We start from the raw sequence: 12,241 nt of genomic DNA on the forward strand, positions 1-12,241 counted from the left end.
CCGGGAGCTCTGGTGACATTGTATAAGCTACTCGATCTCACCGTAATTTTCTGCTTCAGTTGGCTAGTGGGAGTTTTGTTGCTGAGATCCCAGAACCTGGACTAATCAGTTCTTGCTTTCTGTATTCACATGCAACATTTTAAATACAAACAGCAGGAGACTAAGTGTCTGTTCATTTGCTTTGCGATCACTCTTGAAAGGGGAGCTAAGGTGGGTGGAGCACCTGGGTGTAGCACAGGACTGTGCAGCCTGTGAGATGGGGACTGCAGCCTGTGTGATGCTCCCCGGAGCTGAGCTGCGGGGAGCTGAGGCCTGTGCTTCCTCATCACCAGAAGCAGCATGCCTTGCAATGGGTGGTGGGAAGGTGGAGGTAGGTGAAATCAGTTCAATTGCTCATTTCTTTCAAAATAGATAAGCTCTTACAAAAGTTAGAGGGCCTTGTTGTTCCCACAAATCAAACTTCTCTTTGCTTCTTTGTCAAGCTTCTGGTTACTCTTGGTTGGGCATCCAAGCGACTTCAGTTTCTCTACTTCCAGATTCTCTAGTAGGACATTCTCAGACTTCTTAACACCCCCCCCCCAGACCCTACCACACACAAACCACCATATGCTTTCTTTAATGGTATTTAAAATTGTGAAACAAATGATGCTGTGACCGAAGGTAAGTCAACAAGCTGGGCCTTGTGGCACAGGCAGGCCTCTAATCCCAGCTATAGCCTTCAGAGACTGATGTAGGAGGATTGAAAGTTCAAGGCCTTCCTAGATACCTTAGCAAGACCCTGTCTCACATTAAAACTAAACGCTAGGTAGCTGACACGGAAGGATCATTAGGAGCTGTACGCCAGCCTAGGCTAACGAGTGAGGCTCTGTCTCCAAAAACAAACAAACAAGGACAGCATTTGCATGCAATCTCTGCATATTGTCTTATGGAATTTTGATCACCTGTAGATTATTTTTTAAACACAGTACAAGTCAGTGCTGCATGCACAGCACCTGCAACGCACTGCTCAGGGAGCAAGGACCACAGCAAGGGTCTCCGTGTGCTCAGTGCAGGCCGGTTTTTTAATTAAATTTTTTTTCTGTCCAATATATTTTGCTCATATTATTTCTCCTCCCCAACTCCTCAGATCTTCCCCACCTCTCTAACTATCCAATTTTGTTCTTTACATCTCCCCAAACTCCAAACAAACACATGAAACACAAAAATCAAAACAAAATCCAAAAAGGCAAAAATAAAATAAAAATAATATCAAAACAAACATGCATAGAAAAGCCACAGAGGGGTTTGTTTGTGTTCCCCAATGACTCCTGAGCATGGGGCCTAACCTGTGTTCTGCCCAGTTCACAAACCCCAAAAGACCAGGAATAAAGAGACTCCACTCTAAATACATGAAATTACAATTACAAGCTGCACCCTGGGCCCACACCCCCCACTGCCAAAGTGGTGGAAGCCGAGAGCCCTGTGCTCAGGTTAGTTGGGTGATTTAAAGATTCTGGTCCATCCCAGCATGCCCAAGGCAGGGGCAATTCCTGCCTGGCAAGCATCTATTGGTCAAAATGCTACATTTTGAATTGATTGGCTATAGGAAGGTCCCCAGACCTTAATGACCTGGTGTCCCTCTCTAGGGGGATGGGCCAGTTTCCTAGCAACTGTACCTCTAGTGGGTGGAGAAAGAATGCAGTAAGGCGGTCCTTCCCCTCAGGGCATTACTGGACTTCTCCACCCACCTAGTTCAGGCCTTAATTAATAGCTGATTTTTAATCTTTTGGTCTCTCACCTGGACTGTGGTTGATTTACTCAGTGAGACTCTACTGAGAAAAAAAAAAAAGACTTTCCCTTTCTCAGCAGGTAGCACTTGCAAATAGCTTCACTTGCAAATAGCTTCTTAGGTAAGGATAAGACTTTGTGTTCACTTTCCCTTTTCAGTGCAAGGACCCTGTCTGGCTTGAACCTGTGCAGGTCTTGAGTGTGCTGTCACAGTCTCTGTGAGTTCATAAGTGCATCAGTCCTATTGTTTCTGGAAGGCACTGTTTCCTTGAAGTCATTCATTACCTCTGGCTCCTCTTCCACATAGATCCCTGAGCACTTGTTGGGGAGGGATTTGTTAAAGACATCCCATTTAGGGCTATGTGTTGAAACCATAAGAAAAAAAAAATATATATATTTTTTAATACCTGCTCTAGCTCCCAAGTAATCAACACAGACCTGTCACATTTTATTAATAAGTTTTAAGCACCATAACTAGGCAGATATTGATCTATCTAACCCGACTGCTAGCTTGGCTTACCTCCCAGCCATGTGCCCGTTACCTCTCCTCTAGTCTCACCCTGGCTGCTCCTGCTCAATCTTTGTCCCCATGGTGACCTCCTCCTCATAGCATGTTGACCTTCTCCTTTTTCTCCCTTCCTCCCTCCCCGGGACCCCCAGAGTAGAAACAGAAGTCCCACCTACTCTCTCCTCTGCCCAGTCATAGGTTCTTCGGCTTCTTTATTAACCAATCACAGATGATTGAGGAGTAAGTTTTACCAAACATTGAGTCAGGAGATTCCTCAATAGCAATGATAATACTAGAATCTGTTAGCATTTAGCTTACTGCCAGTTCAGCAATTAGCAATCAAATATACAGAAACATACCTTAATGCAAAGTGAACGAAGGTCACCTCTACAGCTGAGTACTCAAAAGTCTCTCACTCTCTGTATATCACCCAGCTGTGGGCCTCTATGTTCATTCCCATCTACTTCCATATGAAGCTTCTCTAATGAGGGTTAAGTGATGCTTGGATCTGTGGGTATTGCAGTACAGTATATCATTTTTGCTGTGCTCCTTTAGCAGAATAATTGTAGTAGGTATTCTTCTAGTGCCTCATACCTGGATAGTCTCATTTCTTGGCTGATTTAGCAGAGTCATGGAGTGGGCTTAAAGCCAATTTGCAAAAAGTGGTTGGTTACTCCCATAACATTTGTGCCACTTTGCAGCAGTAGATCTTGCAGGTAGGTCTCTCTTCTATGTCATAGGGTTTGTAGCTGGGTGATACAAATGATTAATTTTCTCCTCTGGATGCAAGCAATGTGCCTTCCAGCACCATGAATGCTACTCAATGGGGGTGATGCTTCTAGATGGGCACCAGCTCAGTTTCTCCACGTTCATTGACATAAGTGGAATCTTCAGCAATGCAGCCTCACCCTCAGGTTGTACAGAGAAACCAATGGCCTGTACTGTTTGGAGGAGGGTGTATAAGGGACCCTTTTGATCAACAACTCAAAAAAGGATATAATCCATTGTTTTCATTGGATGTCTTACTTTGGTATAAGATGTTGAGCTGGGTCATTGTCTCCTTCATTTGTGTGGACTTCATTTAAATTCCTTTCATACAGTATACATTTTAGGAAGCTTCTATAGCAGTAGGTTTCCACTTGGTTTTTCAAATGACCTTAAATATTAGTTGTTCCTCCCCACCTTTTACCTGACCTTCAATCCCCTCACTATTTAATCCTCCCAGTTTCCCTTTTATCTCTTTGTGACATCATAGTCTATTTCTTTTTCCTTGGAAGATTTCCCCTTTCCCCCAAGTTCTTACTAACTATGTAGCCTCAGTGTTTATTTGAATTGAAACACATATCTAAGTCTTAAAAGAGACAGTTTAATTTTCAATCTTCTTCATCTACAGTGAATTCGATCATTGGGTGCAGGTAAAAATGGAGTGGTGGCTGGAAAGTGTTCTCACTTTGAAGGGATATTTGTCCCAGCAATGCTCCGCAGTCATATGTATCAGTTAAGACTCAGTCGTGGTTAGCAGAGATTATCACCTGGCTTATCTCACTTGGACTACCTTCAGCCCAAGCTGGTTCTTCTTATTTCTTTTAACTAAAAAGAAAAAAAAAAATCTCAAGAACATTTTCTACCAAACCCCACAAAGCTATCACAGTAGACATATGGCCAGCTTCCTATGAGATAACTGAGGGGATCTTAGTTAACTGTATGCTGCAAGAAGATAACCAAAGATGCCAGTTTCTGACATGGAGCCAGGCCTGAGGGCACACACACGCAATTCCAGCTATTCTGGACGCTGAGGCAGGAGGATAGGGGGCGTAAGACACAACTTAGTGAGGTTTGTCTCAAAATAAAAAGCTGCTACCGGTGTACTCAGTGGTAGGCACATGACTAGTTCATAAGACTTGAGCTCAGTGTCCATTACTATTTGGAAAGAGCAGGAGGCTAAAAGACGCCATCACTGCTAGTCCAGGGATAGCATTTTAGTGTTAGGAGTGGGACACGCCCACCACCTGGCACCAAATTCAGATTCAGAAGAATTCTTCATTAAAAAAAACACACACACACTTCATTTTTGTTCCACATGGATTCTTTAAGTGGCAAACAATTCTAAACCTAATCTGGTGTGAGTGGCAAAGAGGCTCAGTAGCACAGGGAGCAGAAGCCCAGAGGCCATCAGAGTCCTAGACAGGCTAGTGCAGTGAGTGGTGCACCCTGCTTGTCACTCTGCTATTTCTTTTGTACAGGCAATTTTATCCAGAGCCCTTGTCCCTCTGAGGCCTGATAAAGTCACAGCCTCCTAACCTTCACCCTCCTCATGCAGCAGGAAAGGGTGGACTTGTTTTCAAGGCTTGGGTAGAAACAATGATGGCCGCTGGATTGGACATTGCATTGATTGGTGAGGATCATCTGGTGTCCTAGTCTTACCTAGACTCCCCAGGGAGGCAAAATTCTAGTAGAAAGTCTAGTTAGACTGAGGAGAGGCAAAGGTCAACAGACATTCTCAGCAGGCCACAGAAGGGACCTTCCCCAGGACCTTCTGAAAGTTGTCTTTGGCAAAAGGCCCAGCCTCAGAAATTCTCCTTGGAGACATTCCTAGCACAGATGGAATATTAGGGAAAGTGGTGAGAGTCTGTCAATGAACTTCAAAGTAAGAATCGTCAGCCATTACAGCTGAAACTGCTCCCCCATATTCAGCCTACGTTCAATGAAAAGGTTCTTTCTCCCCCACCAAAGTTATTTAAAGAATGTTGTCTTTTAAGTTTTAAAGCTGAAAAACATACATGAAAGATAATTTTAGTAACAATTCCCAATATTCATGGCTCAGTGTGGGACCCAATATTTCAACAAAGGGAAGTTTGTATCCAAACTTGCAAACATAGTTGTCTGACATGACAAGGTTTACTGAAAAATCACGTTCGGGAATTGCAAGCTTTTCCTCCAGTATTCCCCAAACAGGGCTCCTGCCTCACACAGCAGGTGAAGATGTTTCTTGTCCTTTAACAACTGTTTGCGAAGCAGCACTCTGTGATTGCCCTTCGGATCCCTGCTCAGCAGGTGCAGTCATAGGGGGACTGATGCTCTGCAACTGATTGCCACAACCCAGGTTTGCATCAATTCCTGGGCAGTTTTTAATGGTAGCACCGAGCCCCATGCGGCGTGGGCCAGAGATGGTGCGTAGGTGCGCACACGCGTGCGGTGCGCAAGTGTGCACGTTCATCGTGTGTAGTATCCTTCCCTCTTTGCTCCCTTCCCTGTTCTCCCTTCCCTCCTTTCTTCCTTCTCCTCCCTGCACTACTCCTTCTCTTCCTGTTTTGTCTAGTTTACTTGAAGAATGTTCATACCACTTAAAAAACATGTGCTTTTGTGATAATCTTCAAGACCCAAGAAAACCACACTTTTCCCCACAATCCATTATCCAGGGGCCACAGAGCTCTTCCATTAACGGAAATAGTTCCCATAAGTACAGTAATTTGGTTCCCAGAACTGAAGTGACTTGCGTGTCTATCTCTTGCCTCTCTGCCCCGTGGGCCCCAGCAACGGCCAACCAGGAAAGATGCTTATGGATCATCTAATGTCTTCTAACTGTTCACATTACCCCTAACAATGTCAAAACTTGGGGGCAAAACGGGAAACTTCAACATTCTTCCTGCTTCTGCCCCAAAGCATCCCAGATTGTGAGCAGATAGTGGGCTCTGATTTTTACAGAGACCCCCTCAGGAATGTTTTCCCCAAATAAAGGCCTGAAATGTCCTAAGTCACCTGCTCTCTCATCTCTTTCTCTCCCCCCATGAGCATTTACAATCTCCTTCTCTCTGTGTTGCTGTCTCTTTCTCTCTGTTTCTGTCTTTTTTTTGTTTCTCCGTCTTTCTCCCTGTTTCTTTATCTCTCTCTCTGTCGCAGCGTGTATGTCTGTATGTGACATAGTGGCGATCTGGGATTCAAACCTATGTCCTTGCCACGACCTGCAAGCTCTTCTGCACTAAGACATGTCTCAAACTCTATTTAAAAAAAAAATCTTCCGGGCTTTGGTGCCTAAAAAATTCATTGCTTAATATCCCCCCCTTTTTTTTCATCCTAAGTAACAAAAAGAAAAGAGGAGTTGATTCAATCTTTGGCAGAACTCAAAGCTTCCAGTGGTAAGGATAATTGATTGAACCATTATTTGATTGAAAATCTGAACCAGCTTAAACAACCATTTCAGTTTCCCATCTCATCCCTCTCAAAAGGACTTTGATAGTTGTCAGAATTCAGATTTTCACAGAGTTTTTCTGCTGTGATAAACGGTGGCATTTGTTGTTGTAAACTTGGTGCTGGAGAAAACTGAATCAAGAGAATCTTCTTGACTTTGCAGGTGTCTGGTATTATATTCTAGTTCTGTCTAATCTCACATACTGTAGAGAATACTCCTTCCTCTTCCGGAAACACAAATTATAAACACACAAAAATTCTTAAAATATTTTGACTAGAGTATTATTTAAATCAAGAATTTCTGGCATAATTACAATAACATATACTAAAATGCTCTATCTTTCTGCATGAATCTATACATGACAAGAAACAGTGTCAAAATTTTTTTGATGCTATCTTCAACACCCTCCTTCTGTCAGTTTTTTCCACTACTATAACAATATATGATGCTGAGGGCTTATCAATAAAAGAAGTTTGGGGCTGGAGATGTTGTTCTTGACAGAGTGCTTGTCTGGCATGCAAGAGGCATAGCACTACCTAACCTGGGTGGGGTGGTCACATCTGCAACCCCAGAACCCAGGAAGTAGAAGGTTCTGAAGAAGCATTTTAATCCAGCAACAAGGCTGTTCTGGTAAGGGATCACATCCAAAAACCTTCTAGGCCTGTGAGATCCGGCTGGAATGACACACATTTAATCCCTCAGGCTGCAATACAGTTCACACCTTTAATCACAAACAGTGAAGGGAAAGTTAGTTTATGGAAGAAAGCAGCCATGTTTGAAAGTGCTGTTTAATGGAGGGGCAAGTGCTGTTTAATGGAGGGGCAGAGAAAGTGACAGAGAAAGATTTGACGGAACGAGTCAGATAGGATATGCCCAACTCTCATGAGAACAGAGAGGAAAGAGAGGCTGCTTGAGAGCAGTGCAGTAGAGTTGAGACAGGAGAGTAGGGTACAGTAGGGAGCTCAGTAGAGAAGACAACAGAGTTGAGTTCAGTTCCATGTAGTACAGCCAGCCAGAGTTCAGAAAGAACTAAAAAGGGTGAGTTTATTCTGCAACAATATCTGGCGAATAAAAGTTACTTTTACAAAGTTCCATAGTTCCAAGTTTGACGTTATTCTCTGTTATAAAGTTTGTAGCCAGCCTGGGATACCCAACACCTCTAACAACAACAACAAAACAGGACAAAACAAACAAGAATAAATTAAAAAAAAAAAAAAAGGAGGTTCAGGCAGAGGGTACAGCTTGGTGGTAGAGTGCAGCGGTGTGATGCCTGGCTGGCTCTCCAGAACCACACGCAAGCGTGCACACTTTCATTTCTGGCACACGCATGAGCATGTGTGGAACTGCATGGTGGATAGCATCATGACGACGGGGTTCACTAGGGGGAAAGAGGTCACACCACAGACAGGAAGCCACCCAGATGGGGAGCAGGTCTTTATAACAAAAGAGCTGGGGTCGTGTGGGAACAGCTACCAAGCTCCTTCCAAGGGAGATGCTTTCACACCTCCCAACAGCTCCACATTGGGGACAGCGCTTCCGGTGCATAGCCTTTGCGGGACACTCAAATCCCACCCTGTCCTCCTTGAGAAGATCATGAAGCTGATCAGATGCTCGGTCCCACACGTGTGAAAGGATGACGCCCTCACTCTAGTTCAACTTTGAGCTTTCAGCCTAGCAGTCATCTGTTCCCAGAAACCACCTGGAATTGCCGTCTATCCTGGGCTACCAAGTCAGGGTATGATACTCCCTCACGAGGCTAGGCAATTGCGGTGGGCCAGACTACAAAGTGAGCAGTGCAGCTGAGCAAGGGGGCTGGTGGGTTAAAGGGCATTTTCACCGTATTCACCTATCTGTGGGTGTAGAGGAACATGACCCCATCATAAACTGAGGGGCATCTATGTATGTTAGCTAAGGATACTGACTACAGTTCATCACATTTCACTTGCTTGTCCACATCCTACCATGCCCCCGCCATACAGGACAGAAGGAAAAAGGCATATTTAGTATGTAACAGCCTGGCAGTGAGTGGGAAACTTGGGTTATTTTGTGAATCTCAGTTATGCTCTTTTTTCAAGAAGGACATGAAGCCGAGATATGAAACCATCTCAGATTATGAATGAAGGTGCTTATTAATGTATGTTTGTGAGATATTTATTTGGACTTTAAAATCGTGACACCATCAACCAGTTACAAGTGATGATGGCTCACCAGCCTCCTTCATACATGTGAATTGAGGTACAGTGCTTAGTGGGCTCATGGTATGTACATATTTTGGTAGGAAAAAAAAATTGGCAGTTTGAAAGCAGGGGACAAGTGACCCCACTGTGTTCTAGTGAAACTCTGTGCTTTGGGGGAATGTTGTGTGCTTCCTTACCCACACCAGAAACATCTGCTTACCTGACTCCAGGCCCTCAGCCTCATCTCTGAGTTATTTCAGATCTCAGAGAATAATAGGTAATTGTCAGTTTCCCAGGTTACCACACCACAGTGCCAGAAATGACGTTAGATCCCAGAAATCAGCCATCTCCCAGCTTCGGAGACCACATGTTTTCTTGGGGCTCATGGGAGGACTGCCCTCACCCCTCTAGCTCCTGGCACTCTGGCTGGGAAGCCGCACTTACCCCTGCCTGTGTTTGCAGGGCTGGCTTAGTAAGGGTTCCTGTTGCTGCGATAAACACCGCGACAAAAAGCAACTCAGGGAGGAAAAGGTTTATTTCTTTTCACAGCTTGTAGCCCGTCATCCAGTGAAGTAAGGTGTGTCATTCATTTTGATGCTGCCTAGTGCTCCCCTGCATGAACAGGCTACAATTACCCCACACAATCATTGGTTAGTAAACATTTGTTTTCTCTCCTCCAACCACATCCCCCCCACTCCACCCCATGATGGAATGTCCCCGATTACTCCAGTTCCTCTCTTTTATGGGACACACATGCTCTTTGCTGCTGGGTCTTCCTGTGGTAGAAGCTCTGAGACACATGGATGAGAATACATGGGGTTTTGAACCTTGATGTGCCCTAAACTCTAAACTCAAAAGCTGTGCCAGATGCTGCTGTGCCATGGTATCTCAAGCCCTGAGGACCTGAAGGAAACTTGGCGGGGCAGTAAGGGGTAGCTCAGGCAAAGAATGGACGGTCTCTGCGATGGGTTCTGGGTAGACAGTAATGTACAAGGTGGAAGGCAGAGCCACTGTGGGTTTGGCTTGGCCTGGGGGAGTCTCAAGATGCCTGTGAGAGCTGCATCTGATGTTAAGTATATGTAATCAAAGCACCTGGGAGTGGAGTCAGGAGGATCAGGAGTTCAAGGTCATTTTCAGCTGTACAAAGAGCTTGTGGGCAGCCTGGGCTACATGAGACCTGGTCTAAAGCTGTCCTGTGCTTAGATTACATCTAGTATCACTTATCCACATGATGTACTTAGAGGGTTATAGTCTTGAAGCTAGGGTGTGGGCCTAAGTGGAGATGAGATCTCCCAAGACAGATGGGCATACAGAGAAGAGCCAAGAACCAAAAGTGCAGGATGAGGCACCAGCAGAGACCAAGCATGGCACAGGGGGAGAGCAGTGCAGGGTTAGGGGGTGGGTAGCAGGGGGAGAGCAGTGAGGGTGGAGAGCAGTGCAGGGGGAGAGTAGTGAGGGCGAGAGCAGTGCAGGGGAGAGAGTGCAAGGGAAGAGAGTGCAGGGGGAGAGAGTGCAGGGGGAGAGAGTGCAGGGGGAGAGAGTGCAGGGGGAGAGAGTGCAGGGGGAGAGAGTGCAGGGGGAGAGAGTGCAGGGGAAGAGCAGTGCAGGGGGAGAGAGTGCAGGGGGAGAGAGTGCAAGGGGAAAGCATTGCAGGGGGAGTTGCAGGGGAGAGCAGTGCAGGCTTAGAAAGCAAGACAGCCAATGGCCTGACCTCCCTGTGTGCAGACAGCTCACAGTATTGTGCATGTTTAGTGGGCACAGCCTTGTGGATGCCACCACATGGTAATAATGTGTAGAAAGGGGTGGCTGGTCAGTATAAGCAAGCCCCAGGAGGGGTGAGTGGCTGAAGGAGGGGAGAATCAAGGATAGGGGAAGGAGACAGAGTTTGATAAGGGGACTTCAAATGAAACCTTAAAGAATTAAGCTGAGGCAGGAGAAGAAAAACCACGAATAAGAGTGTGGAACTGAGTGGAGATTGCAAAGCTTAGCAAGGTCAAGAGGCCACAGTCAGCCACTGTCCATCTGCCATACCCACTGCTGGGGCAGTAAAGCTGCTGCCTGCCTGGCTTGTCCCAGCCAGATGGAGCTCAGTAACTCTGGTTTTCTCCAGGACTCTGCTGAGACCCTGTTCTTTTCAGGAGCATTCTCTCTCTTGAGGACTATCTGTCATGTTTTCCCCTCTTAGGGATATGAAGGTACTGTGGTCAGCACTTCTCCAAATTCTATCGACAACCCTCTGAGAAGGCTGCAGGCTCAGATAGCTTTCACCTTGTGCACCTGCAAGCACAGCCTCATTGGGACCTTCTTCTGTCCTTCCCTGCCCTCGGTGGATGTTGGAGGAAATACATAAGCCATAAATCAGTGCTTAATTAATAATAGTCGTGAGGTGAATGCTTGGGAGGGAAAGGAGTGGGAAAGGTCTACTGGCAGTGCAGAGCCAGGTCTCAAGGGGAGCCAGCCCCTGAGGCACCCTGAAGGCCGGAGGGCCAGGGAGCCAGCTGCCTGCAGGGAATGTGGGCATGAGTCACTTGGGGGAGGGAGAGGGAGGAAGTCAGCAGCAAAATGTGCCTGTGAGAGAGGAGGGTGCATCTGTGGTGCTCCAAAACCGCTTGACTGAGTGCGTGTGGATTAGGAGACAGAGGAATATAGAATGTGGGCATATTTATCTTTATTGATGGCATATTTTTGGTACTGAAAATAAAACTCTGGAATGTTCTGGTAAATTGTTCAAGAGGTCTTATAGGCATAAAACCAGAAAGGACTATGTGAAGAGAGTAACCGGAGTTGTGACTAACATTCCGTTTGGCCTGGCTCTGTCTTGGGCCAGGATGCTGGCTCAGTGGTTCCCAAGGTTCTCTCTAGGGTTCTGATGGCCTGGTGGGTAGGTTGCTTGAGAAGGCAGGGATTGCTCCATTGTCCCTCCCAACATGCTTCCTAAGTTGGGGTCACACACAGCTGCAGATACTCAGGAATCTGGGAAGCCACAGTCTAATTTAAGGTCCACAGTCATGCTCCTCTGCAGTTCTGGGAAATGGACTGGTCCACTTCTCTCTCAGGCAGCCTCAGTATAACAGGAGTACTCAGGCCTCAACAGAACTGGATGATCACAGTTTGGCCTCCGTGTGAGTCCAGGTGACTGAGCCTGCATTTTCTCATTGTTTAGACAGACCAGGTTGCTGGGTCAGTGTACTCAAGACTGGAGATGTGCACAGAGCTCAGAGAACTGAGCTGAAGTGGCTTCAAGTTCCCTTGGGGAGCAGTGAACAGGAGGGAGGCCACAGGGAGGGAAAGAACAGCCCGTGAAAGTGGCAAGGAGGAGACTTTGCTTTCTTTTTCTACAGACTATGGAGCTTGCTGTGGTCCTCTAGAAGCACTGGGTGCCTTTGAAATTTTCAAATGTATTTTTAGATAAGTAAAGGAAGACAGAGGTACAGCTTGTGAGGCAGATGGGTTCTGCACGGGGTTGGCTACACCTGCTACCAGTTTTTGCCTTGAAACTGCACCTTTTTTTCTCTTAGAACCAATAATGAAGCAGAGCACCAACTGAGCAGTGAGGGGAGAGGAGGAAGTGGAGGAGCAGGCACAGGAGATGGCAGTGGT

Source organism: Meriones unguiculatus, chromosome 3 (genome assembly GCF_030254825.1).
Source record: "Meriones unguiculatus strain TT.TT164.6M chromosome 3, Bangor_MerUng_6.1, whole genome shotgun sequence".
In the NCBI taxonomy this organism is placed as follows: Eukaryota; Metazoa; Chordata; class Mammalia; order Rodentia; family Muridae; genus Meriones; species Meriones unguiculatus.